Source organism: Callithrix jacchus, chromosome 10 (assembly GCF_049354715.1).
Source record: "Callithrix jacchus isolate 240 chromosome 10, calJac240_pri, whole genome shotgun sequence".
In the NCBI taxonomy this organism is placed as follows: Eukaryota; Metazoa; Chordata; class Mammalia; order Primates; family Cebidae; genus Callithrix; species Callithrix jacchus.
This window is the reverse complement of record NC_133511.1, coordinates 14545748-14569898: the sequence shown is the minus strand read 5'-3', so window position 1 is coordinate 14569898 and position 24151 is coordinate 14545748. Positions and strand designations below refer to the sequence as shown.

The window sequence follows — 24151 nt, the reverse complement described above, 5'->3', positions numbered from 1 at the left end:
ATTTTAGGAAGTTCTCTGTTATTATCCCTTTGAATAAACTTTCTACTCCTGCCTCTTTCTCTACCACCTCTTTAATGCCAATAACTCTTAGGTTTGTCTTTTTGAGGTGATTTTCCAGATATTGTAGGCATGCTTTATTCTTTTTCATCCTTTTTTCTTTTGTCTCCTCTGACTGTGTATTTACGAATAGCCTGTCTTCAAACTCACTGATTCTTTCTTCTACTTTATCAAGTCTGCTAATAATAAGTAGACTCTGATGCATTCTTCAGTATGTCAGTTGTATTTTTCAACTCCAGAATTTCTGCTTGATTCTTTTAAATTATTTCAATCTCTTTGTTAAATTATCTGACAGAATTGTGAATTTTTTTCTCTGTGTTATCTTTGATTATTTTGAGTTTCCTCAACACAATTTTTTAAAATTTTCTATCTGAAAAGTCACATATCTCTGTTTCTCCAGGGTTGGTTCCCAGTGCCTTATTTAGTTCATTTGGTGAGATCGTGTTTTCCTGGATGATCTTCATGTTTATGGATGTTCTTCTGTGTCTGGGCATTGAATAGTTAGGTATTTATTATAGTCTTTGCAGTCTGGACTTGTTTTTAATCCATCCTTCTTGGGAAAGCTTTCCAGGTATTCAAAAGCACTTGGTTGTTGTGATCTACACTGTATCTGCATTAGGAGTCATTCCTTTCCCAGTAATGGTGTGGTTCTTGCAGACTCATAGAGGTGCTGCCCTGTTGGTCTTAGCTAAGACCCAGAAAAATTCTCTAGATTACCAAGCAGATACTTTTGTTTTCTTCCCTTACTTTCTCCTAAGCAAACAGAGTCTCTCTCTCTCTCCCTCTCTCTCTCTCTCTCTCTCTCTCCCCGCCCCCTCTCTCCCCCTCTCTCTTTCTTTCTCTCTCTCTCTTTCCCTCTCTCTCTCAGCTACCTGAGAGAGTTGGGTAACACAAGTGTCCCTGTGGCCACCACCACTGGGACTTGCTGTGTCAGACCAGAAGCCACCACAGCACTGTGTCTTGCCCAAGGCTCGCTGAAACCACTGCCTGGCAACCTCCTGTGTTCACTTAAGGTCCTGGGGGCTCTGAAATCAGCAGATGCAAAGCCAGCCAGGCTTGTCTTCTTTGCTTTTGGATGGCAAGTTCTCCCAGGCCTCAGGCAGGTCTAGGTGTTCCAGAAGCCAGACACTTGAGTGAAAAACCTTAGAGGTCTACCTGGTATTCTATTGTACTGCAGCTGAACTGACACTCAAACAATAATATACAGTTCTTTCTGCTCTTCCTTCCCCTTTCATAGGCAGAGGAGCCTTACCCTGTGGTCATCACCCCCACAGGCCCACAGGGAGTACTGCCAGGCTACCTCCAATGTTTCTCTAAGGCCCGAGGGTTCTTAAGTCAGCTTGTAGTGAATGCTGCCTGACCTGGGACTCACCCATCAGGACAGTGGGCTCGCCTTTGGCCCAGGGGAGGTCTCAAAAATGCTCTCCAGGAGACAAGGCTTGGAACCAGAGTCCCCACGAGCCTCATTGGTGCTCTATCACCCTGTGGCCAAGCTGGAATGTTATAGCAGTGTAAGACAAAGTCTCCTTTACTTTTCCTTCTACTTTTCTCAAGCAGAAGAAATCCTCCTAGCCACCATATCTGGGAATGGGCTAGATCTTACCTGAAGCCAGCACATCTCAGAGTCTCACCCAAGGCCCATGGCATGCTACATGGGTATCGCTGCCGATTATTCAGGGCCCAAGGACTGTTTCATCAGCAAGTGATGGGCCCCTCTTGGACTGCATCTCTCTGTTTAAGGCAGCAGGTTTCCTTCTGGCCCAGGGTGTGTCTAGCAATATCATCTGGGACCTGGAGCCTAGAAAGAGGGTCTCATGACTGATTAGTGCCCTATCTTACTGTGGCTGAGATATATCCAAGATGCAAGACAATGTCTTCTTTATTCTTCCCTCTCCTCTTCTCTAGCAGAAGGAAGGAGTCTTGAGCTGTGCAGCCTGGATTTCGGGGAGGGTTGGCACAAGCACTCCCTTTGCCCACTCCATCTGATTTCTCAGTATGTTGTGTACTCCGCAAGTCCACCAGCACCGAGCCCAGTTCAGCACTAGAACTCGCCTAGGAGCTGCAGTTCTTGTGGCCTAGACTTCATCTCACGTTTATTTAGGGTCTAGTGCACTTTCGCCCATGGTAGTAAGGCTTACCAGAACTCAAATTTTGACTGCTGAGATGGGAAACTCCCCTCTAGGTAGGGCTGGTTTAAATCTCCCTCTGTGGGCAGGTTTCAGCTGAGTTCAGCCTGGTTTTGCTTTCATGGCAGCACTAAGGTCAATGCAGTGTTTCATGATTTCTGTGTTCACCCTCTCCCAAGTCCTCAGGTTTTCTCTCCGTACCATGTAGCCACTGCCAGGGGATGGGAGAGGAGTGGAATCAGGGATTCAAGCCTTTTTTCTACCCTCTTCAATGCCTCTTTTAGCCATATGAAGTTAAAACCAGGTTCTGTGTGTGGCCACCTAATTTTTGGTTCTTATAAAGGCTTTTGGCCGGGCGCGGTAGCTCAAGCCTGTAATCCCAGCACTTTGGGAGGCCGAGGCGGGTGGATCACGAGGTCAAGAGATCAAGACCATCCTGGTCAACATGGTGAAACCCTGTCTCTACTAAAAATACAAAAAATTAGCTGGGCATGGTGGCGCGTGCCTGTAATCCCAGCTACTCAGGAGGCTGAGGCAGGAGAATTGCCTGAGCCCAGGAGGCGGAGATTGCGGTGAGCCGAGATTGTGCCATTGCACTCCAGCCTGGGTAACAAGAGCGAAACTCCGTCTCAAAAAAAAAAAAAAAAAAGGCTTTTGTTTTTCGTTTTTAGTATAGATAGTTGTTAAAGTGGTGTCCCTGCAGTGGGGCATGGGGAAGATTGGTGGAGCCTTCTATTTGGCTATTTTGCTCCACCCCTGGTGTCAAGGCAGTGACTATTGAAGGTAACTGCCCTGCTCTGCCCTCCAGCACGTCATTTACACATCTTCATAGTTTGCATTTGTCCTCTCCAACTTGGCTCTGTTTCAGTTCTCTACACTTAAGACCACTTCCTCTTTTTTTTTTTTTTTTTTTTTTTTGAGACGGAGTTTCGCTCTTGTTACCCAGGCTGGAGTGCAATGGCGCAATCTCGGCTCACCGCAACCTCCACCTCCTGGGTTCAGGCAATTCTCCTGCCTCAGCCTCCCGAGTAGCTGGGATTACAGGCATGCGCTACCATGCCCAGCTAATTTTTTGTATTTTTAGTAGAGACGGGTTTTCACCATGTTGACAAGGATGGTCTCGATCTCTCAACCTTGTGATCCACTCGTCTCGGCCTCCCAAAGTGCTGGGATTACAGGCTTGAGCCACCGCGTCTGGCCCACTTCCTCTTATTAGATAAGTTTATCTCTGCTTCCTGAAACCTTCTTTGCTTTGTCTCCCCGCCATAACTTCAGTGCTGTATGTTACTCATTTGCTATTTGCTATGCAATAAATAATTTCATGACATTTCTTATTTTAAGCATCACCATAATTAAGTTCCTAGAAGGAAAGCAAAATTCTTTTTTGCATCGCTTACGGCAAAGATGGCCCTAGACACATAATAGGCAATCAGAATCTGCTGAGTGAGTTTATGAGTGCATGACCCACTGGGAATGGCTAGTTTCCTTAGAAAGGCCTATACCATTAAAAAGAGTTACTTTTTAATAAGCACATACTATGTGCCAGATACAGAACTAAGCAATTTCCATGGGCTATATACTTTAATCAAAATGATAGCATTCTCAGGGGGATGCTATTATGACCTCCATAGCAAGGAAGTAAGGGTGCAGACATTCAATTCTAGCCAGTCAGGCTCTGAGGCAGGCAATCTTGAACCAGAAACTTGAATGTAATAGCAACAACTGAGCCACTTTAATTGAGGAAACAGCAAAAGATGCAGTATGCCTCCTTCCTGAAAATTAAGTGGTCACATTTCAAGGGAAAGTGTTTTCCTTCATGATGACTCTGGGCGTATCAGATAACCTGGGTACTGTCTGCAATTATGTGCATTAATTTTGTTCAGGCATGAAGACCATAACAATTAGTGTATAATAGTGGCCACGTGTCAGACACTGTGCTAAGTACTGTACATTCATTATTTCATCTCCTCTGCCCAACAGCTCTAAACATTGGTGTTATTATTGTTGTTATTTCTAGTGTCCAGATGGGAAACCGAGGATCAGAGAGGTTAAGCAACTTCTCAGAGTCACATAGTCAGTGGGTGTAAAGTTCTATCAAAATCCCAGTCTCTCCTACTAAAAAAATATGTCCTCTTAAATGCTAAACCATGGGCTTTCAAATTTCAGTGTGCACAAGGATCTCCTGGGGAGATAGTTAAATGCAGATTCCCCAGACCCTACCCTCAGGGATTTTCTAATATCTCAGGGATTCCATGTACCCTCTACCCTCAGAGATTCTCTACCCTCAGGGATTCCATTACAGACATGGTGGTGTCTAGAACCTATGTTTTTAATAGCCACCCAGGGTTATCTGCTGCAGATTGTCCATGAACTGCACGCTACTATACTGACTTCCCTCCTCTCTGTAAGTAGCTTGAAGTAGAGTCTTCTGTAGGCTGTTCCCAGATGTTGGGTTTCATTGTGTAGCCAGTACCCCGGAAGTAGTGATCAGGAGCTTGCCCTGTAGCCTGCCAGTACTACCAGGATTTAACACCCATGGCTTTTTCTTAGTTAGGATCCTCTTCTTAATGCTCCTTTGTTCTCCTGTTTTGGATGGCCTGACTGGAAACCTTGCAAATCCTTTCATTTCTACCCCCCATGTCAGGCCATTCTTGCCTTGGTGTAAAGAAATACAGGAGACTGGATGATTTATAAAGAAAAGAAATTTAATTGGCTCATGGTTCTGCAGGCCGTACAGGAAGCAGAGCACCAGCATCTGCTTCTGGGGAAGCCTCAGGGAGCTTTTACTCATGGCAGAAGGTGACGGGGCAGCTTGCACATCATGTGGTGAGGAGAAAGAAAGACAGAGTTGGGGGAAGGTGCCTCACTTCACAGCAACCAGATCTCGGGAGAGAACTCACTCACCAACACAAGGGTAGCATCAGACCATGAGTGGTCTTCCCCCATGACCTAAACACTTCCCACAAGCCGCATGTCCAACATGGATCACATTTCAACATGAGATTTGGTGGAGACATACAGTCAAATCATGTCACTCTGTAAAGTGTAGTCTGATCTAAATATCCAGCATCATGCTTCTGTCTCCCTGGCTATCATCTTCTTGGACTCCCTAGCTTCTCTCTGAAGTGACCACCCAGGCAAAAAGCATTCCCAATGCTCAGAGCCACAGAGCAAGCATGTAGTTCTTCCTAATACTTAACTTCTTCCCTGAAAGAATTACCCCTTGGTTCTGAGAAGGATACTAATGGGAAATTAACGGTGGCCCTATAATTTCCTTTTGTTCTTCACCAGAAAGTAGAAAAGTTATTTGCAAGATTTCTACGGAAAAAATCTACCCTTTTATTAATTCAGTGAATTCAAGCAAGAGTGTTGCTGCCTTTCTTGCCCCAAGGGACATTGTCATCGAATTTTGGAAAAATTCTGCCTGCTCCATTACAAGGCTACTTTTTCCATCCTTGCCTGTGTATCCTCTGGGGACCAGTGAAATGGGTGGTTCATTCCCTGAGGGGGATTTATGAATGTCTCTTTCAATATTAATGTGATGCCTGGCAGACGCAATGTTGAGCAGCACAGGTTTTTTTACACAGTGCAGAGTGGGGCATGACTTCCTGTGAATAACAGGTACGAAGTGCAATGTGAAGTCAGGCTACCACTAAAGAAGGGGCACATGTTAACCAGAATAAGTGAGACCGCTGCCCCTCTGAACAGAGGGGTCTTAAAAGCAAATCATTCTACTCAAGCAGCGTGCAGTGCAACAGCTTTGGACACTTTTATAGAGACAGTGAGACAGGTTTGCACCATAGTGATGACTGCAAAATAGGTTTTTGGTGACTGGTTTAGTGTTATCTCAGGTAATTCAATTTCCTTAAATATGCCTATGCCACTGCAAAGTCCCATATTAGAATGCCAAGGGTGGAGAACTGTTGGATTAGAATCATAGTTCCGTGAGCATTCATTAATCCATTCATTCAGAAATATTTATTTCACCTCTACCATGTAATAGTGAATGCTAAATACTAAGGCAAAGCATATGAGTCAACCGGAATTCCTACCCTTAAGGAACTTGCAGTCTGGTGAAGGGGAACTTACAGTGCAATGTGCTAAATGCTTAAATGCTGGTTTTCAAATGTGCACAGTGCGCTACAGCAGCCTGGAGGAGAGGAGAGGTCTCAACCCAAATGGAAGGTGGGTGAAGGAGGGAAAAGGTCAGGGAAAGTTTTCTAAATGGGACACTGGAGAAGAGTATTCAGAGGCTAAGGGTATTTGGAGAGGAGGTAGGAAGATAAACCAGGAGGCAGAGAAAGGGTTAATGGCTTCGTCTTCTCCAGTTGTCAGTCAATCCTTGCCAGTTGTCCAGGTTTTACCACCTGTCAACTAAAACGTAATTGAGAGAAATCTCTCATCAAGAGGTTGATTGTGACACAGATTCCCATATCCAGGGGAAAAATCCATCACCCGTGCAGATGGCTTCTTTTTTGGCATCTGGGAGAGTCCTGTCTGTTAGCAAAATGTAGATATTTGCAATCGAGTTATTTCCAGTCTTCAGGTTCTTCCTGAGCTTCTCATCTTTCCTTGAATAATCTCATTGTATATTTAAAGCCTCTTGGCATTCCTTTCCAAATGGACTGAGGCTGTCTCCATCTCTCCTAGACCCCTTTTTTTCCTGGCACTCCAATCTTGAATTGAAGGTGTTTTCAAGGACAAGCACAGAGCAGAATTCCCAACCCGAAAATAGGAAATTCACCAGGCAAAATTCATGACCTCCTGCCTCCTGTGGTTGCAGCCTCCTATTATTTTTGTATTTCTCCGGTGCGAGAAGGACATCAAGGAAACTTCTTTCTCGTACTTTCACCACTCCGATCACTGTTCCAGCCGCTCCTTTGGGATTCCTCCAACTTGCAGCTTCATTCCATATGTTCTTCTCTTTCCTGCCCAGCTTCTCTCCACCTCCCCTCCCTCCGCCTGTTCCTTTTTGCTCTGGCCCTATTCTCAGATGATATGTGTACATGTCTCCCTTGGCTTTTGCAGTTCCATAGGGAAGGGATCAGAGTCCTTTTTTTAAAAAGTGGAAGTATAAATGAATTAATGAAGTGATCAGAAGGAAGTAGATATGTCAAGATACAGACAAATTATATGAAAAAACAAACCGAAGCCTGGAATCTTGTTAACACCATGCAGGTAAGACCATCTATTTGATCTCTGGGAATAGTGGCAGGAATGTTTGTCCTGGGTGTTTATTGCAGGCAGCTCTTGTCTTTGTCATTATTGTGTAAAATTGGCTACAGTTTTAAAGAAATAAGGCCCAGAACCTAAAAGAAGTCCTCTGCACAATCCTGCAGAGCAGCTGGGGGTAGCCCAGGCCACAATACTGTGGCTCACCTGAGAGTAGGGCTTTTAAGCTAGAGGAGGGACCATGTGCAGAGGTAGATGTCACTAGGAAAGAAAGTTAAGTCCAGTCTAGGTTATATGAGAGTTTAGGGCATCACAGGAAATTAGGGGATATTTTCACTGAGGCCACAAATAGGGTTGACAATCTCAAACTGTGGATGCTTATAAGTAGGACATCCTGGGGTAGCAAATTTAGATTACTGTCTGTGTAGGAACATGGGCTATAGAGTCGGGTAGACCAGTGCACCCACCTAGTTCTGTACTTGCCAGCTATGAAACCCCGGACTCATTCCTTAACTCCTGTGAACCCTGAGTTTCTTCAAATGAAGTTGGGATCATAAAGCCCATCCTTCAGAGTTGCGATGTTGCAGGTTAAGTCCCAGGCACAATACCTGGCTATCCAGAAGCTCTCAGTCTAGCCTCACTGGCCATACTCTCAGAGTTGGTGGGGGACAAAGACATGGACACAGAGTGGCAGTGCAACGTGGCGAGTACCATAAGAGAGGTGTCCGCATGTTTGGGAGTGTGGAGACTGGAGAGGGGGTCAGGGAAAGCATCCTGGAGAAGGTGACAATTGAACTGGGCTGAAACCCCCAGGGAATAGCTGTGCATGAGCTGTCATTCCAGTGGTCTGCTGTGTGAGTGTGGAACGTAAGGGAACAGAGCCAACAGTGGCAGGGTAGAGATGACCCAGCCTTATTGTTCCAGAGAAAAATGTCATATCCCTTAGGGAATGCTCACACAATTAAGACCCCAGCTTGCAGCTACTTCGTACTTATCTTGTCTGTCATTGACAGCCCATTGGCAGGCCTTTTCATTGAGATAAATACAGTAAGAGAGGATAATTCTATTGACTAATTCCTCAGCCAAAGGAGCTCTTGAAGGTTCCAATTTTCCTATGGTCTTTTCATAAAGCAATCCAGGTTGCTTAAGAAGTGAAAATTAGAGGGCAATTGGAATCAACGGAAGAAAATGGTGTGGAGCAGACAAATCTGGGAGGACACAGGAGTGTCATGTTCTAAACTCAGTCCAGTCTGAGCAGGCAGTTCCCCTTCCTCCTCAACCCACTTCTCCTAACCCATCTATTGACTAGCTTATGCGACAGCTTTAATACATTTTCTGGCTTAAATGTTAATGGGCACAGATGAGTCATCTCTTCGGCTCTCCCAGGAAAATGTGACCTCCTAGGAAAATGTGACCTCAATCAGGTCATTTCTCCTTCTCTGGGTCTCAGCTTCTCTGTCTTTAAAATAGGGAATGAGTGTGACAACGGTCTGTGGATTTATCCAGCTCTAATGTCTAGGACTTCATGGATTTGCATTCCGAGAGCTGCAGGTCCCATGGGACAACAGATATCATGGAGGGTGGAGACAGCAAGGAAGAGTCATTTGGGGGAAACTTGGCCACTAGGGGAGCCACTGAGCAACGCTGTGTCCGCTACAGATTGAGCTGGATACTCCTGTTTTCTATTTTGCACCAGGGCACCCTGTGGTTTACCAGCAACCCTGGGGAGCGGTAGTGTTTTCTCAGGATTACAGGTTGCTTCATCTGACCCTGTTGCTGTCCCTGACCCTTCTTACTCATATCTGTGTCCTAGCACCTGGCACTGTACTTGGCACTTGGTCTTAACTCCATAAATGTCTATTCTGCTAGCTGAACTGAGCACCCAGCCCTCCCAGGGGACTAAGGAGAGAGACATTCAGTGAGGACAGAGGACAATTCAGTCCCTCCTGGATTTCTCTGTAATAACTAATCTTATCCATTATGGCTGATTCTTTCGAGTTTTTCTCTCAGAGGTTAATTTTTTTTTCCAGTCCAGCAGCCACCTCCCTTTCTCCCTATGTACTGACCCCTCTTCTTGGCTTGGAGCAGAGGCCCAAGCCTCTTCATACCACCCTCTGCCTTCTTTGCGACAATGGCAGGGTGGAAGAGGGGATTCTCAGTGAGTTAACTTGTTAATATTTGTCTTTAGCTATTTTCATGCTTCCTAAATTCAGGCAGGTCAGGTTCCAGAGCTGTAGAAGCTGTTGGGTGGTTGATAAATCGATATTAGAAGGTGAGATGCAAGAGTCAGCATGGGGCTGTCTCTCCTGATTTTGACCATTTGCTTCCAGGAAGGAGACTTCTCTCTCTCCTGAGCTGGAAAATGGAGGAATAAAAATCCTACCCCCTATACCAAGGAGAGAACACAGTTGGCCAAAGCTCTTCATTGTGATATTGGAATTCAGAAGGTCTTACCTGCATCTAAGATGACAACCCTGTCCCAACTGCAGTGGTAACCAGAGGAGCCTCTCATTTGGAAAGTCCCTAACCTCTATTTCACTGGAGTACCTTTTGGTAAAATTTCACATAAAATATACATCTGACTACATTCTTGAAAGACAGCCAAGTACAGTAAAAAGAGCATGGAATTTGAAGACGTAAATTTAACTTCTGGCTCTGTTGCTTCTTAACTCTGAATCTCTTTCCTTGTCTGTCAAATCAAAATAGCTATTTTGAAGTTATTGTGAGGATTAAGTGAGAGTATTCATTTATTATTTCAACAAACATTTAGTACGCACTGCATTCAGTAATCAGGATAAACAACTCTAATTGCCTCAGAAAGTAAAGTTCTCAATCTCGGTGGTGCAACATAACAAACCAAAAATTTTGATGCGGGTTGGTCAGAGTCACCCTTCATCTAGTGACTCAGGGACCCAGGCTCCCTCTATGGTGTGATGGTCTGCTCTCGTCACGTACTTGCCAGAGCTGTTGTAACAAGGGAAGAGAGAGATCAGGGAGGTCCATGCCTTCATACCTTGGACCAGAAGTAACACATCACTTCTATTCATGTTTCCATTTGTGAAAACTTAGTCATATGCTTTCAATTTAGCTCCAAGGGAGCGCCAAGGCTGAGAAATGTTTCTATGTTTTATCCCAGGAAGAGGGAGCAGTATGGAGCACAAATAGCGTTGCCCCCACCACAAGCATCTCGTGTGTGTGTCAGGAACTGTTCTGGGCAATGGGAACACAGAGATGAACCAAACAAAGTCACTGTCTTCAAGGAGCACACAGTCCAGAGATGAATGTTTAAGTGCAGTTAGCTCTTGGGGTAATTCAAATCTCCTTTCAAATTCTCTAACTTTGCCACTGTTTCCTCTTATCAATCATTATTACATTCTAAATATTCCATGTTCTTCAAACTTTATTTCATGCCTGTTGGTTTCATCTGACTTATCCCTGACTCCCTGAATAGAGGGCAAGTCCCTAGGGCAAGGTCTGCCTCTTGGTTACCTCTCCTCCCATGTCATCTAATGTGGAACCAGACACACAGCAGAGCTCCTTTGCCTGCAGATATCTGTTGCATGGGAAACTTGTGTTTGAATCTTTTTGTTTCCTTCCCTCAATCCTATTTCTCTTCTCTCTTTGCTCATGGTTTTGCTAAGTGCCCGCTCCCTAGATACATTGTCACAGGCTAGAGACACCTCCTTTCTCAACCCAATCTCCCTTCTGACACGTGGGAACTTGCTATTATCCCCAGAAGAGAAATAAAACATGTCTATCCTTTCTCTCTCTGCCAGACTTTCTCCTGGGACTAAGCAAGAGCTAGCCCCTGGGAGAACTGCTTGGGTTCTTGGGAAAGGGTGGCTGTCTGCAGAGTTGACCGATAGGAACATGAGAAGCTGGAAGTAAACAAGTCAAAGGGTGAGAGACACAAACTAGACTGTGGTCACTCTAGGGAATTGTTTGAGGCCACTTCTCTGGGCTCCCTTCCTTGGAGGTCACTTCAGACACCCCTCCTGCCACCCTCATGTCCCAGGGTAGAGGTGGGCAGTGCCCCCCATGGCTCATCATGCTCCACTCCTCTCTGACGGAGCGAGCCTGGCTCCAGACAGGGCTCAATGGTCTTATCACCCCAGCAGCCGGGTCCTGCCATGTTGGTGAACAATAACGGATTCAGCCTCCCGTGTCCATCATTGCGCTGCACCTTTAATCAGGAGTGTTATCCGTAGCTCCTGCCCGGGCCTCATTTAGATTTCTTGTTTGTAGCAATAATACCCTTTTAATATGCTAAATGAGCAAGCAAATGAGCCTTCCTCCACTTGGAGGTTTTTAAAAACATCGCTTCTTTAGTGGATGAAGGTCATTCTTTTGACAGATTAATACTTAACTAGGAGGCCCTGTTTATTGTCTGGGGTCACTTCAGTGGCTGTCACAGCATATTAAAGAGCGCAGGATTGCCCGTGCCTGAACAATGCAGCTAGGTGGGAGATGTGGGCAGGGCGGCCTCTTGCCGGATTCCCTTCCCTGGCTCTCATTTAAACTCTGAGGCCGTTATTAATACTTTAATTTGTAGTGCATTAATGAATTCTAATCCCCATTATGTGTTGAGCAAATGGGGCTTCAATAGGCTCTGTGCAAACCAAGTGAGTCCTGGCTGCAGTTAGACAGATGCACTAATGGCATTAGCAGAGCAGGAACTGGGTGCTCTCTTGGAGGTGCACAGGGAGGCAGCAGGGACACTGGGTCTCTGCTGCTCAGCAACAGGGAGAAAAAGCGGACGGGGTAAGAGAGAATCCCCTGACGGTGTTACTTGAAACCTCTGCCCCACTGGGCCAGTTCTCCCCTTAGACTTTCCAGATCCAGGAACCAATTTTCCCCACTTCTGCTGAAAATTTGTCTTCATCTGTAAAATGGAGATAATGATAGCACCTACCCCGGTATGCATATTAAAGCAGGTAATATAGAGAGATGGCCCAGGGCATGTAAAAAGCACTTAATAAGTGTAAGTTATCATTGCCATTCCCTGACCAAACCCCCAGCTGCTCCCTGACCCAATGGGACAAGCTGGAGAGAGTGAAGAATCCCTCCTTTTTTCTCCAAAGGACATCATGGTTTTTACTTACCTCTGTGAGCGCTTCTCCACCCTGCAAGGCACTTGTTTATGAGTCTGACTTCTCTTTTCAATCAGTTGCCCCTGAGGACAGGAACTATGTCATTTTCATTTTTACACCCTGCCCTTACCCAGTGTTGAATGGTGGCGCTTTCAGAAAGCACTCATCTTCGTCAAAGACTTGCTGTACAAACAGTTGAACAAATGAAGCAGCCCAGACGAGGCGCTGGTCTCCATGTTGCAGACCACAGTCTTGCCACCTGTCCCTGCGAGGTGGTTGGCTGAGCTCTCTTCTCAGTGTGTCTAGTTTCTACTCAGCCTGAGTGCTTGGCTCAAGTCCTCCTGCCCCCTTCCCTCCGAATTCTATTCTTGTTTCCTTAGCCATTCAGTGGTATCAGTTTGGTTGTGTCCTCCTCTTAAGTGACACCATAAGCCCAAAGGCAAGCAGTGAGTCTCGTATTTCGCACGTGGGATGCCTTGTACAAAATGAATAGAAAGCCAGCTTATTTAAGCATAGCCTGGGAAGAGGTGTCTATATCCAGGGACCTGTGCTCATTTTGGTTTGCATGCAGCATGAGGGCAGGGACTATATGTCCTACTTCTTTTATATGTTTCCCATCCTAATCCTCTACTTCGTTAATTCTGAAGGCATAACAATAACCACTATTTATAAGGCTTAACTGGGTCAAGCACTGTGTTGGGCACTTATATTATCACATCTCGTCTTTATAATACATTTAAGACACATAGGTCCTATTATTCCCATTTTACAGACAGAAAAAATGTAGCTCCTAACCACTCTAACTTTACTTCATCACTCAGTAATGTGTCTCAGAACCTTAGAAGAAATTTTGCCATTGATTGAATGTTTGTGATCCCCCAACATCCATAGACTGAGATCCTAACCCCTGGTGTGATTATGTTAAAAGGTAGGACCTTTGGGCAGTGAGAGTGGAGTTCTCATGAATGGAATTAGTGCTCTTATAAGAAGAGACACCAGAGAGCTTTCTCTCTCTCTGCTCTCCGCCGTGTGAAGACACAACAGGAAGCCAACGATCCTCAAACCAGGAAGAAAGCTCTTACCAGATGGAATCTGCTGGAGCTTTGATCTTGTGCTTCCCAGCCTTTGAAACTGAGAAAAAAGCAAATATTGGTTGTTTGAGCCCCTTAGTCAATGGTATCTTTGTTATAGCAGTACCCCAAACGGACTAAAACAAAACTTAAATATCATTTAGAATATTTATGTGTCCAGTTGAGGCATCTCTGACTCAGAGAAGTTTGGGATTGTCTAAAGTCACTCAGCTAATCTGTGCAGCCAATCCTTAAATTCACACTCTTTCTTCCTGTCATCCAACCCTGAAGGGGTAGGTCATTTGATGGGGCAGGCCATCCTGCTAAAGGAATGAATGGACCAAGTTGGAGCCAGGGATTGATGCTGGACCCCATAGGGATGAGTCAGGACTGCAAGGCCAACCCCTCCTGCCTCAGTGTCATGAGCAGTTGAGTCAGGCCCTGGTCAGGATTGCTCTGCCCTCTGGACTCCCTGGGAAGGGACCTCCTTTCTAACTTTTTGATGCCTTTATCAGGTCAATGCAACAAGTATCTATAGAGTTCCTGCTCTGAGGATAAGAGAAAAAAAACACTCCTTGTTAAAAAACAGAGATCCTGATAGAGAGACCCTGATTCTAGCCTCATCTTAGTGACCAGCCATTTATGAGTTTGCACCTTGAATTCCTCACTGTCCCATGAGGGAGTTGGTCCTGTGGGGCCAGGTACTCAGAGTAGAGGCCCATGTGCCTTTTTGACTCCACTGCCCCCAGCTCATCTGGACAACAGGCTACTCCCACTGCCAAGACCACTCCGAGGGCCCCTCCCCTAAAACTCCAGCACACACTGATTTCCCTCCTCTTCTTTGTGTCTTTCTGGGACCAATGGCCCAGATATTTGAAAAAGTAGCTAACACTTCTGATGCGTTCTTACTCCTGATGCATGATATGCCTTCCCAAACCTCCAGCCTGTGGGAGAGAGTGGGACTCTTTCTTCTTTCAATGTGTGAATTTTGTTAGACTCAAACTTTGTTTTCAGTGGCACTTGACAAACAACTTTCTTGATTCTCTCTGCCACCCAACCCACACAGCCCAGCATGTCTCCTTGTTTTTACTGGCATAGATGTAATCGGGTCTGAAGTTCACTGAATCAGAAATCAAAAGACAAAAGAGAAGACGATGACAGATTGCGCTCTGTAGAGGAAATGGGCTCTCTGACCAAGTTGCCACCTTGCTCTTCCCTAATGCACCCATCCGAGGTCACCCCGCCAGCCCTGATCTCTGCACTCTGAAGGTGCTCTCAGAGCCAAATGGTGGCCTTCCCTCTGGAGGAGGTGCCAGGTGTGACTCCTGTGTTTGTGTGGTTATGCGGTGGCGTGGGTGTAAGAATATGTGGGTTGTATGTAGGGGGATGTTGGGGAATCTGTATGATTGGGCCAATATGAATAATAAATGTGTAGGTGAAGAAACGTGTATGTGTGTGTATACGTATGGTTGGTTGTGTAAGATTGGTTGTGTGTGTGTTTATTGGGGCTGTGGAAAAAGTGCAGGCATTTGAATATGTGCATGCAGAATGTACCTTGAGTGTTACACGAGTGCTCGAGTGTATTTGAATGTTTGAGAAATTTTGCTGTGTATTTGCATGGGGTGTTGGTGTGTGTGTTTCAGTGAGTAAGGATTATATGAACTCGTGTGTGTATGTGGTGAGAATGTAGTAACTGTGGTGTTAATTTTGTTTATAAGTTTGGGGTTAGATGAGTTTGAGGGTGTCTTTGAATTGTGAGTTTGTGAATTTGTTTGTATAATGCAGCAATGTGTGGTGTATATCAAGGGTATACACGGAAGGCTTGTGTGTAATGATGGACGGAGGCCAGGCACAGTGGAGCATGACTAATCCCAATGCTGGAAGGCCAAGGTGGGAGGATCACTTGGGTCTAGTGGTTTGAGACCAGCCTAGGCAACATAGGGAGAACCTGACTCTAAAAAAAAAAAATTAAAAAAGTAAAAATTAGCCAAGCACACACCTGTAGTCTTAGCTACTCAGGAGGCTGAGTGAAGAGTATTGCTTGAGCCCAGCAGTTAGAGACAGCAATGAGCTATGATCACACCACTGCACTCCACACTAGGGCAAACAGACTAAGACCCTGTCTCTAAAAAAAAAAAAAGATAGACCAATACTCCTAGTGTTGTGGTTATGTGCATGAGTGAAGGTGTTAGCAGAGTGTATTTTCATGAACGGGGGCTCAGGGACATTGGTGAATATGAGAGTGACTGGATGTATATGTAGAACATAACCTGAGGCTCTGGTATGCGTATGAATATAAAGGCATACGCAGTGGCATGTGGAGCTGGCTTCTCCTGCCTCATGAGAGCTGTTTGTTAAATTTAGGGATTCTGTAAACGGTGATTAAACTTGGCTGTTATTAAAAATTAAATTGTATATACTCACAATTATATAAAAATAAAGGTTATAAATCATTAAAATTCACCCCTTGCTAATTATTTTACATTTTTCTCTTATCCATGTCTTGAGGTTTTTTTACATCAATTGTGTCTGTGTGGTGGAAATACTGTGCAATGATGTGTTACTACTACTGTGCATCTCTTCCCAACTGTACATTCGCTGACATTGTACTCATAATTTGAAATTGGCCATCATAGGAGTCTTTATGCTATGGAACTTAGCAAACTCTACCAATCAGGGTCTTTTATTTATGGAGAGCTGGTTGCTAAACATTTGCCAGCACACGAGTGTTATATGAGTGTTTTTTGTGTGTATACTAGTGAGTATGTTGGTTGGGTATTTTTGAGGTGCGATTTAGAAAGTTGTATGTGAATTGTTGGTGATAAGTGTTAATGAATATAATGAATGTGTATATAATCTATAAGTACATATGCTAGGTAATTCAGGGTAATTGTTAACCTAAAATCCATGGATCTTCAAGGTATCAGGGGATGGTGGAATTCAGAGGATCCATGAACTTGAATGAGGAAAAAAATATTACATCTTTATTTTCACTAACTTCTAACTAAAATGTGCCATTTTTGCCACTATTAATATAGCTGACAATACATGGTAGTATTAATAGCGTTTATACTTTTATTAATAGAAATCACAGATATGTTCATATTATTTACAGTTCTTGCAGATATATCAAAATACCATTTAGAGTCATGACAATGTCAGTAAGATCCATCATTGGCTATCATTTGAAGATTTGATAAGAAGGCACATGTGTTTCCAAATTCCAAATTGGCTTAAAAACATTTTGAAAACTGAATTTTAATATAATTATTTTCTTTTGTAATCTTATGCATTTTATTTTAGGTATTTCGAAACAGTTTTCTGAGGGGATTTGTGGATTTCATCAGACTGCCAAAGGGGTCATAGCACCAAAAATACCATTACATGATTATTATGTGTAATTGACATGTCAATAAGTAGGGGGTGTGTGTGTGTGTGCAGGTGTGTTCATGAGTTGGGATCTGAGAATATAAGTGACTTGTAGGCTGTTAGGCTATTGGGAGTGGTGAGTGAATGAGAATAAAGTTATGTTTATGATCTAATCTCTAAAACCGGCTTCCTTTTTTTCCCCTAGAGAGACCCAGGGAAGCCTGAAGGGCTGGGGAATATTTCATCAAGAGTGGGACATGAACTGAATTCTAAATATTTTCCTTCTAAGACAGACTTACTCCAAAGTCCTTCTTATACAATTCTTGTTAGCAGAAAATAAATTTACTTTCTGAATTCTGGCTGAGAATAGATGGGGCAACATTTCTCATCTAATTCAGGAAAGCTCTTGCCTTGTTGCTGCAGACAATTCCTGATCTCTGTGGACACAGGAACTCTGGCCTCACTACTGACCTATCATTCTACTTGTTTTTCTGCAGACACACAAAAGCCCACCCTAACATCTTGCAACTTACCCCTTTTTGGTGTAGGTAGATATATTCCACTTTCTACCATCTGGCCTTAAACACATTCCCAGACTGTCCTAAAAATGACATCACCTGTCTTTGATCTCTTCTACAGCTCTGCTTTCTGGCTGGGGTGTTTGCCAGCTTGGCTCAGCCAGGGGACACCTTCAGAATTCTCCAGGGAATAGCTTTGCCAGCAAAAGGTAGGAGAAAAAGAAGGTGACAAAGGAGGAGGAAAGTCTGGAATTGCATTCTTGCACTTTCTGCAGAAGGAGTACAAGCCCAGAGTGAGGGATCTCGGAGTCAGAGCCCCCAGCTGGCTGCCCCTTCCTTGTCATCAGGGAAATTCAGCTCACAGAAATTTCTGACACTGATTGGCCTTTCATCCTGGTATTTATTTATCACTGGTCTCCACAGTTTATGGGCGGTCCAGAGCTTTCCTTGTGTGAACTCTCAATACAACCACTTCCTCCATGTAAGATGCTCTCAAAGTCTTCCAAAGGATGGTCAGTGAACATGCCTATGAGCCTCTGGACGAGATGAAGCTCTTCGCCGTTTTCAAATCAGGTCTCACAAGGCTTCCTTAAAAGCTGTTCTAACTTAAAATCCCTCCTGTTTCAGTTTAAGCCTCTTGATGAGCCCTTGGAGGAGATGGAACAAAGCTGTGTGATCTTTGAGTACTGGGAGACAGCTGTTAATATCTTTCGAAACAACCCAGGATGCTATACTGCTTGAGAGCAACACTGGGGCATGATCTTGAGAGGTCTCTAAAGCCTAAAATGGTCTGTGTGCCCACTCAGTGGAGGGAGGTAAGTAAATTTTTGAATGCACACACAATTTAACTACATGCTGTTGCCCCTGTGCTTGTGCCCTTTGTAGGAATGGGCATTGAGTGACTCCTGGATTCTGAGCCAGTTTGGTGAGGATCACAGAGGCAGCCAAGCATATCACAGGACTTCAGACCTCTTGATATAATCTTATATAAGATCAATAAGCAGAAATAATACCAAGAGTTACCTCATGCACTGATAATGAGGAACAAGGAGTCACACTATTCTCAACCACATACACAATTTCACTGGTTGGGGAGGTTGCTAGAATCATAAAAAGGGTTTTTCTTGGAGACAAGAACTGTAAGCTGGCCTTGTCCTCTAAGTCTGCTCAGGCAGCAGCCTGGGGAGATTGCACTGGTCTGATTCACACAGACCTTCAGTCTTTGCTACCCACAAGAGGCTGATAAACTATGAGTTTGGCACTTGAAACCAGGCCTGTGTCCTGAATTTGTATGTCTGATGCAGGAAGGAGCTGAAGAATGTGGGACTTCCAATGCCTGACCTCGTCAGGTGCTGCTGGTTAGAAAGTATTCTCTGTGCCCTTGTCAGAAAATTTTCATTTAGAAAACCTGGTGAATTCCTTGAAAATCCTGACTCAGGCTGGGGAGAACAAGCGTTGCTGAGTAGTGTTCATTTGAAGTCTGACATTCAGTGAGAGAGGAGATAAGGCTCCTGTGTCTACTTTGAAGGATGGAAAACGGGAAGCTTGCTAGAGAGGTTAGAGTGAGGGGGATGCAGCTTAGCTACCTGGAGCTAAGGCAGAAGCATCTGGTGTTTGTGCTTTCCCGTAGAGGTGTGCTTGGATTTGTGCTCTCTGCACTTACTAAGAAGAAAATGCAACCTTGCATTTTGGATATGACTGTCCCCAACCTCTCATTTATTTCTATCCTTCTCAGGACTATGTAGCCTCCCAAACCTCTGCAAAATGAGCTTCAGGGGAAGATCACTAGAGGCATTCCTCAATTCAAAGAAGACAAAAGCTAGGCAGAAGTTACCTGTGGAGGGCAAGACTCCTCCCGCCGTTGAATTTTTCAGCTCCTCATCCCAATAGCTGGCCTGGAACCAAGTCAGTTCCTAGATCAAGGTAAGAAAATTTCATCTACACCACACCCCACTTCCACCCCTGCATGTTCCCTTTCTTGTTTATGAAGTAGACTGGTCAATTAGTTAAGAACATAAGCTTATGGGCTTCAAATACCAAGATCATCTGATATGTGTATCACTTTGGCAATCCGTCTACCTAAACTTTCTAAGCTTCAGCTTCCTCCCTTCTATAATGGGGATAATGACAGTACCTTCCAGGTATAGTTGTTATGAAAATTGTTATAAGTCCTGTAAAACAATCAGCCTAAAGCCTATGCATATTCTTACTCGATTAACATTGTTAGTGGTGTCAGTGCTGTCGAAGGAACGGGGGATCCCCTTTCTCTTGCACCTCAATCCTTTCTCCTACTGATTCTGTGGGTTTCCTCTAGAATCTCACTTCTCCTAACCCACATTCTTCAGGTGGAAATTTGTAAAGACAGGTAGCTAGGGAGAGCTTTCCAACTGGCGTTCTGTTGAAATGGGTTATGATGGACTTTGAGATATTTATCTCATCAGTACTTGGGGTGATCAGGGTGAGCAGCTGGCCTCAGCTTTGAGTGGCTTCTTGGGAACTTCTCAAAATGCTGCCAGAGCAATGGCACCTGTGTGGAAAAGGCTGGGAAGCATCAAATTTAAAGAATGCTGACCACAGAGATGTTCATACCAGGCAAAAATTATGGTCCACGTAGATGGAACAGAACTATAGATGGGTGCAAAAGTAACTGCGGTTTTTGCCATTACTTTTAATACCAAAAACCACAATCGCTTTTGCACCAATCAACCTAATAAATGTCTCAGGAGAGGAGCCTTTTGTGGTTTCCCAAAGGTGGGGGCTCATGGGTATGTTTCTAATGGTGGGAGGAGGGATGGGCAGGGCAGGGCTGCTGGAAGGAATGCTTCCCACGTGAACTTGAAAATTGCAATTTTTATTGGCTAGAGTACTTTGATTTCAGGTATTTCTTTGCATAAATTCTTGCCTCATCTCCATTGAAGTTTTTTTTTTTTTTTTTCACGCTCTTGTTCCACCAAAGCTACCAAAGATTTCTTACAGATAAATCATCCTTTCTTGGTTGTTGAAAATATGGGGAATCCTGATCCTGAGCAGCTTGAAAATATGGGGAATCCTGAAAATATGGGGAATCCTGATCCTGATTTCCTCTCAGATTACTTACCAACCCTTGTAGGTGGCCCTGGGTTGCTGAGAAACATCTCTTACTACAAGCCTCCTCAGGATCCTGTGAGAACATTCTCAATGTCCACAACAACCCCTGCTGAGTGTTCTTGACCTCGTCTGAATAGAGATGTCAGACAAACCTCCTTCTAGTCACACATAATTTGATGGGGGTGAAGAAATCCTAAACAGTCATCTCCCTCACTGACCTGGTGGCTGTCTCTCTTTTGGTGCAGCAAAGCTGGCCTGGGTGGGGCGTGGTTAGAGACCCCTGTGCCTTGCATCTCACTCCTCCTACATGGACTGTCTCCAACGAATGTGTTCAGGGGCAAAGCTTTACTTGAAGGAAAACAGGACCCCTAAGTTTCTATCTTATAGCCGTTGGAAAAACAGGACCTTATAAGTTTTTTTTAAAAAAAAAAAAAAAGCCCAAACCTAAAAACAAAAAGAAACCACTCAAAATGTAAGAACTAATCACCAAATTGGAGTGAGGGAGGAAGAGGCTGAAGACATTGAAGGAGTCATTTTATGTTCAAAGAAACAAGCAGTATTTTACACAGTGAGGGAGAATCTTCTGGAATGCCTTATCTCATGGGTTGACTCTAAATATTTTAAAATGCTGCAGAAGTCAGTGAATTTTACCAGGTCATCAAGCAGAGTTGTTTTTAAACCAGCATTTATTCAACGTCTAATATGTACCAAGAACTGTACTAGAATATTCTGTGATATTCTTGTTAGATTTTACTTCCAGAACAACTCTAAGTTAGGAGGTACTGCCACTCCCATTTTATAGATGAGGCTCATAAAGCTTAAGAAGCCATCTAACTGAGATGCAAATCTGCGAGTCAAACATATCTGTCCAACTCCAAAACCTGTGATTCTTCAACTATTTTGCATCATATATATGTGTGTGTATTTTACATTCAATATTTTGCTAAGGCACACAGATATACTGAGAAATTGCCTATCTCTGTAGCTTGATGTCAGCATAAAGGACAAGATTGCCATTCATTTATTCCTTTGCATTCCCGTGTCCATTCTTTCAGCAAGTATTTAGGGAAGGACTACCCAGCAGTACTATGTACTTTGTCACAACCTGTCTCTTGTGTGTATGGTTGAAAATAGGCTAAAATAGGCTACCTAGCATAAGGAAATGCTTTGGTTCCACAGCTTATATTAAGGCAGTAGGAAGAGATTAATGGAGAGCCAGAAGGCTTTATATCCTAGACTTATTTATGTCTCTGGATTTCAAATTGCATCATTGCTCTATTTTCTTTTTTTTTTCTTATTGTACTTTAGGTTCTGGGGTACATGTGTAGATCATGCAGGATTGTTAAGTACACATGGCAATGTGGTTTGCTGCCTCCATCTCCCCATCACCTACATCTGGCATTTCTCCCCATATTGTCCCTCCCCAGCCTCCCCACACCCCAGCTGTACCTCCCTTGCCCCTTCCCAACAGACCCCAGTGTGTGCTGCTCCCCTCCCTGTGTCCCTGTGTTCTCATTGTCCAACACCTGCCTATGAGTGAGAACATGAGGTGCTTGATTTTCTGTTCTTGTGTCAGTTTGCTGAGAATGATGGTTTCCAGATTCATCCATGTTCCTACAAAGGAAATGAACTCATCATTTTTTATGGCTGCCTAGTATTCCATGGTGTATATGTGCCACATTTTCCTTGTCTGGTCTATCATTGTTGGGCATTTGGGTTGGATCCACGACTTTGCTATTGTAAATAGTGCCACTATGAACATAAATGTGCATGTGTCTTTATAATAGAACGATTTATAATCCTTTGGGTATATACCCAGTAATGGGATTGCTGGGTCAAATGGAATTTCTATTTCTAGGGCCTTGAGGAAGCGCCACACTGTCTTCCACAATAGCTGAACTAGTTTACACTTCCATCAACAGTGTAAAAGTGTTCCTATTTCTCCACATCCTCTCCAGCATCTATTGTCTCCAGATTTTTTAATAATCACCATTCTAACTGGCATGAGGTGGTATCTCAATGTGTTTTTGATTTGCAGTTCTCTAATGACAAGTGCTGATGAGCATTTTTTCATGTTTGTTGGCCTCATATGTCTTCTTTGAAGAGTGTCTGATTAATTCTCCATTCATCTTTAATCCCTAGCTGTTGAGGAGTTGTGATCCCTTGGAGGAGGAGAGTCATTCTGGTTTTGGTGTTTTCATCCTTTTTGTGCTGGTTTCTTCCCATCTTAGTGGCTTTATCTACTTGTGGTCTTTGTAATTGGGAACTTTTGGATGGGGTCTCTGAGTGGACGTCCTTTTTGTTGATGTTGAAGCTATTTCTTTATGTTTTGTTAGTTTTCCTTCTAACAGTCAGGCCCCTCTGCTGCAGGACTGCTGGAGGTCCACTCCAGACCCTGCTTGCCTGGGCATCACCCATGGGGGCTACAGAACAGTAAGGGTTGCTACTGGTTTCTTCTTCAGTTATATTCATCCCAGAAGGGTACCATCAGATATCGGCCTCAGCTCTCCTTTTTGAGATGTCTTTTTGGGTGTAATGGGGTCTGGGAACTGCTTGAGGAGACAGTCTGTCCCTTATAGGAGCTCAAGTACTGTTCTGGGAGCTCCATTGTTCCATGCAGCACTGCTGGGCAAGTACCTTTAAGTCTGCTGCAGCTGAACTCATAACTGCCTCTTTTCCCAGGTGCTCTGACCTGGGAATGTCAGCTTTATTTATAAGTTCCTGACGTGCTGCTGCATTTTTTCTTAGATGCCCTGCCCCTCACTGAGTAGTCTAGTCACAGTCTGCCAGCAGAGGCATTGCTGAGCTGCTGCAGGCTCTGCCCAGCTGCTGTGTGAACTGCCTTGGTATTGGTGGACTGCCTTGGTAGTGGTGGACTGCCTTGGTAGTGGCAGATGCCCTTTCCCCCACTGAGCTAGACTGTCTGAGGTCCAGCTGTGCTTGCTGTGAAGCTCTCAATCCAGAGCCTTTCAGATTGCTTGTTTCCTTGGGGTGGTATCCTCCGAGCCAGATCACCTGGCTCCCTGTCTCAGCCCCCTCCCTTTCAGTTGAATGGGTGGCTCTGTCTCCCAGGCATTCCAGGTGCCAGTTGAAACAGCCGCACAGATTTGTGTGAGTTTCTGTGCACCAACCCACAGCACCAGCTGTGCTGAAAACTCATGGCGCTCTTCGGCCCAGGAACCTTATGGTTTGTGGGCAGTGAAAACTTGTTTTTAAATGCAGTGAGCACTCACCCTCTGCATTGTTCTTGCTGGGAATTGCACTTCAGAGCCGTTCCAATTTGGCCATCTTGGATCCTCCCATTGCTATATTTTCTAATCAATGCTGCCCTCTCCCCTCCTCCATGGGATTCTAGTGGTGTGGTTTTTTAGTGGCTAAAAATTGCTTACAGTTATCTGTCCCAATGCCCTCTTGTAAGTAAAAAAATCATTTGTATATAAATGCATAAACTCTCCCCTTTGTATAGTAAGGAGCATGAACTACATATGACCCTAGAAAGACCAATAGCTCCCTCCATGCCCTGGAACCCATCTCCTGGCTGATCATTTCTCCAGAAACTCCCTTCCTCACCTTCTTTCTCTTGAAGTATCATCTTTTCCCCCTCTTCTGGATCATTTATCAGCATTCATATATGTCATAATTTCTCCAATATTAACAAAAAA

At 44.2% G+C, this 24151-nt stretch overlaps 1 long non-coding RNA gene across 1 annotated transcript in view; it reads left to right on the top strand.

Annotated features, from left to right (window-relative positions):
• Positions 1-7174: 7174 nt before the first annotated feature.
• The window catches only part of LOC118145705 (uncharacterized), a 127621-nt gene continuing 110644 nt past the window's right edge, over positions 7175-24151 (top strand). The window contains exons 1-3 of the long non-coding RNA XR_004731017.3: positions 7175-7361; positions 18030-18217; positions 19138-19325. This is a non-coding gene — a long non-coding RNA (uncharacterized LOC118145705). The remainder of the gene's footprint in view (positions 7362-18029; positions 18218-19137; positions 19326-24151) is intronic.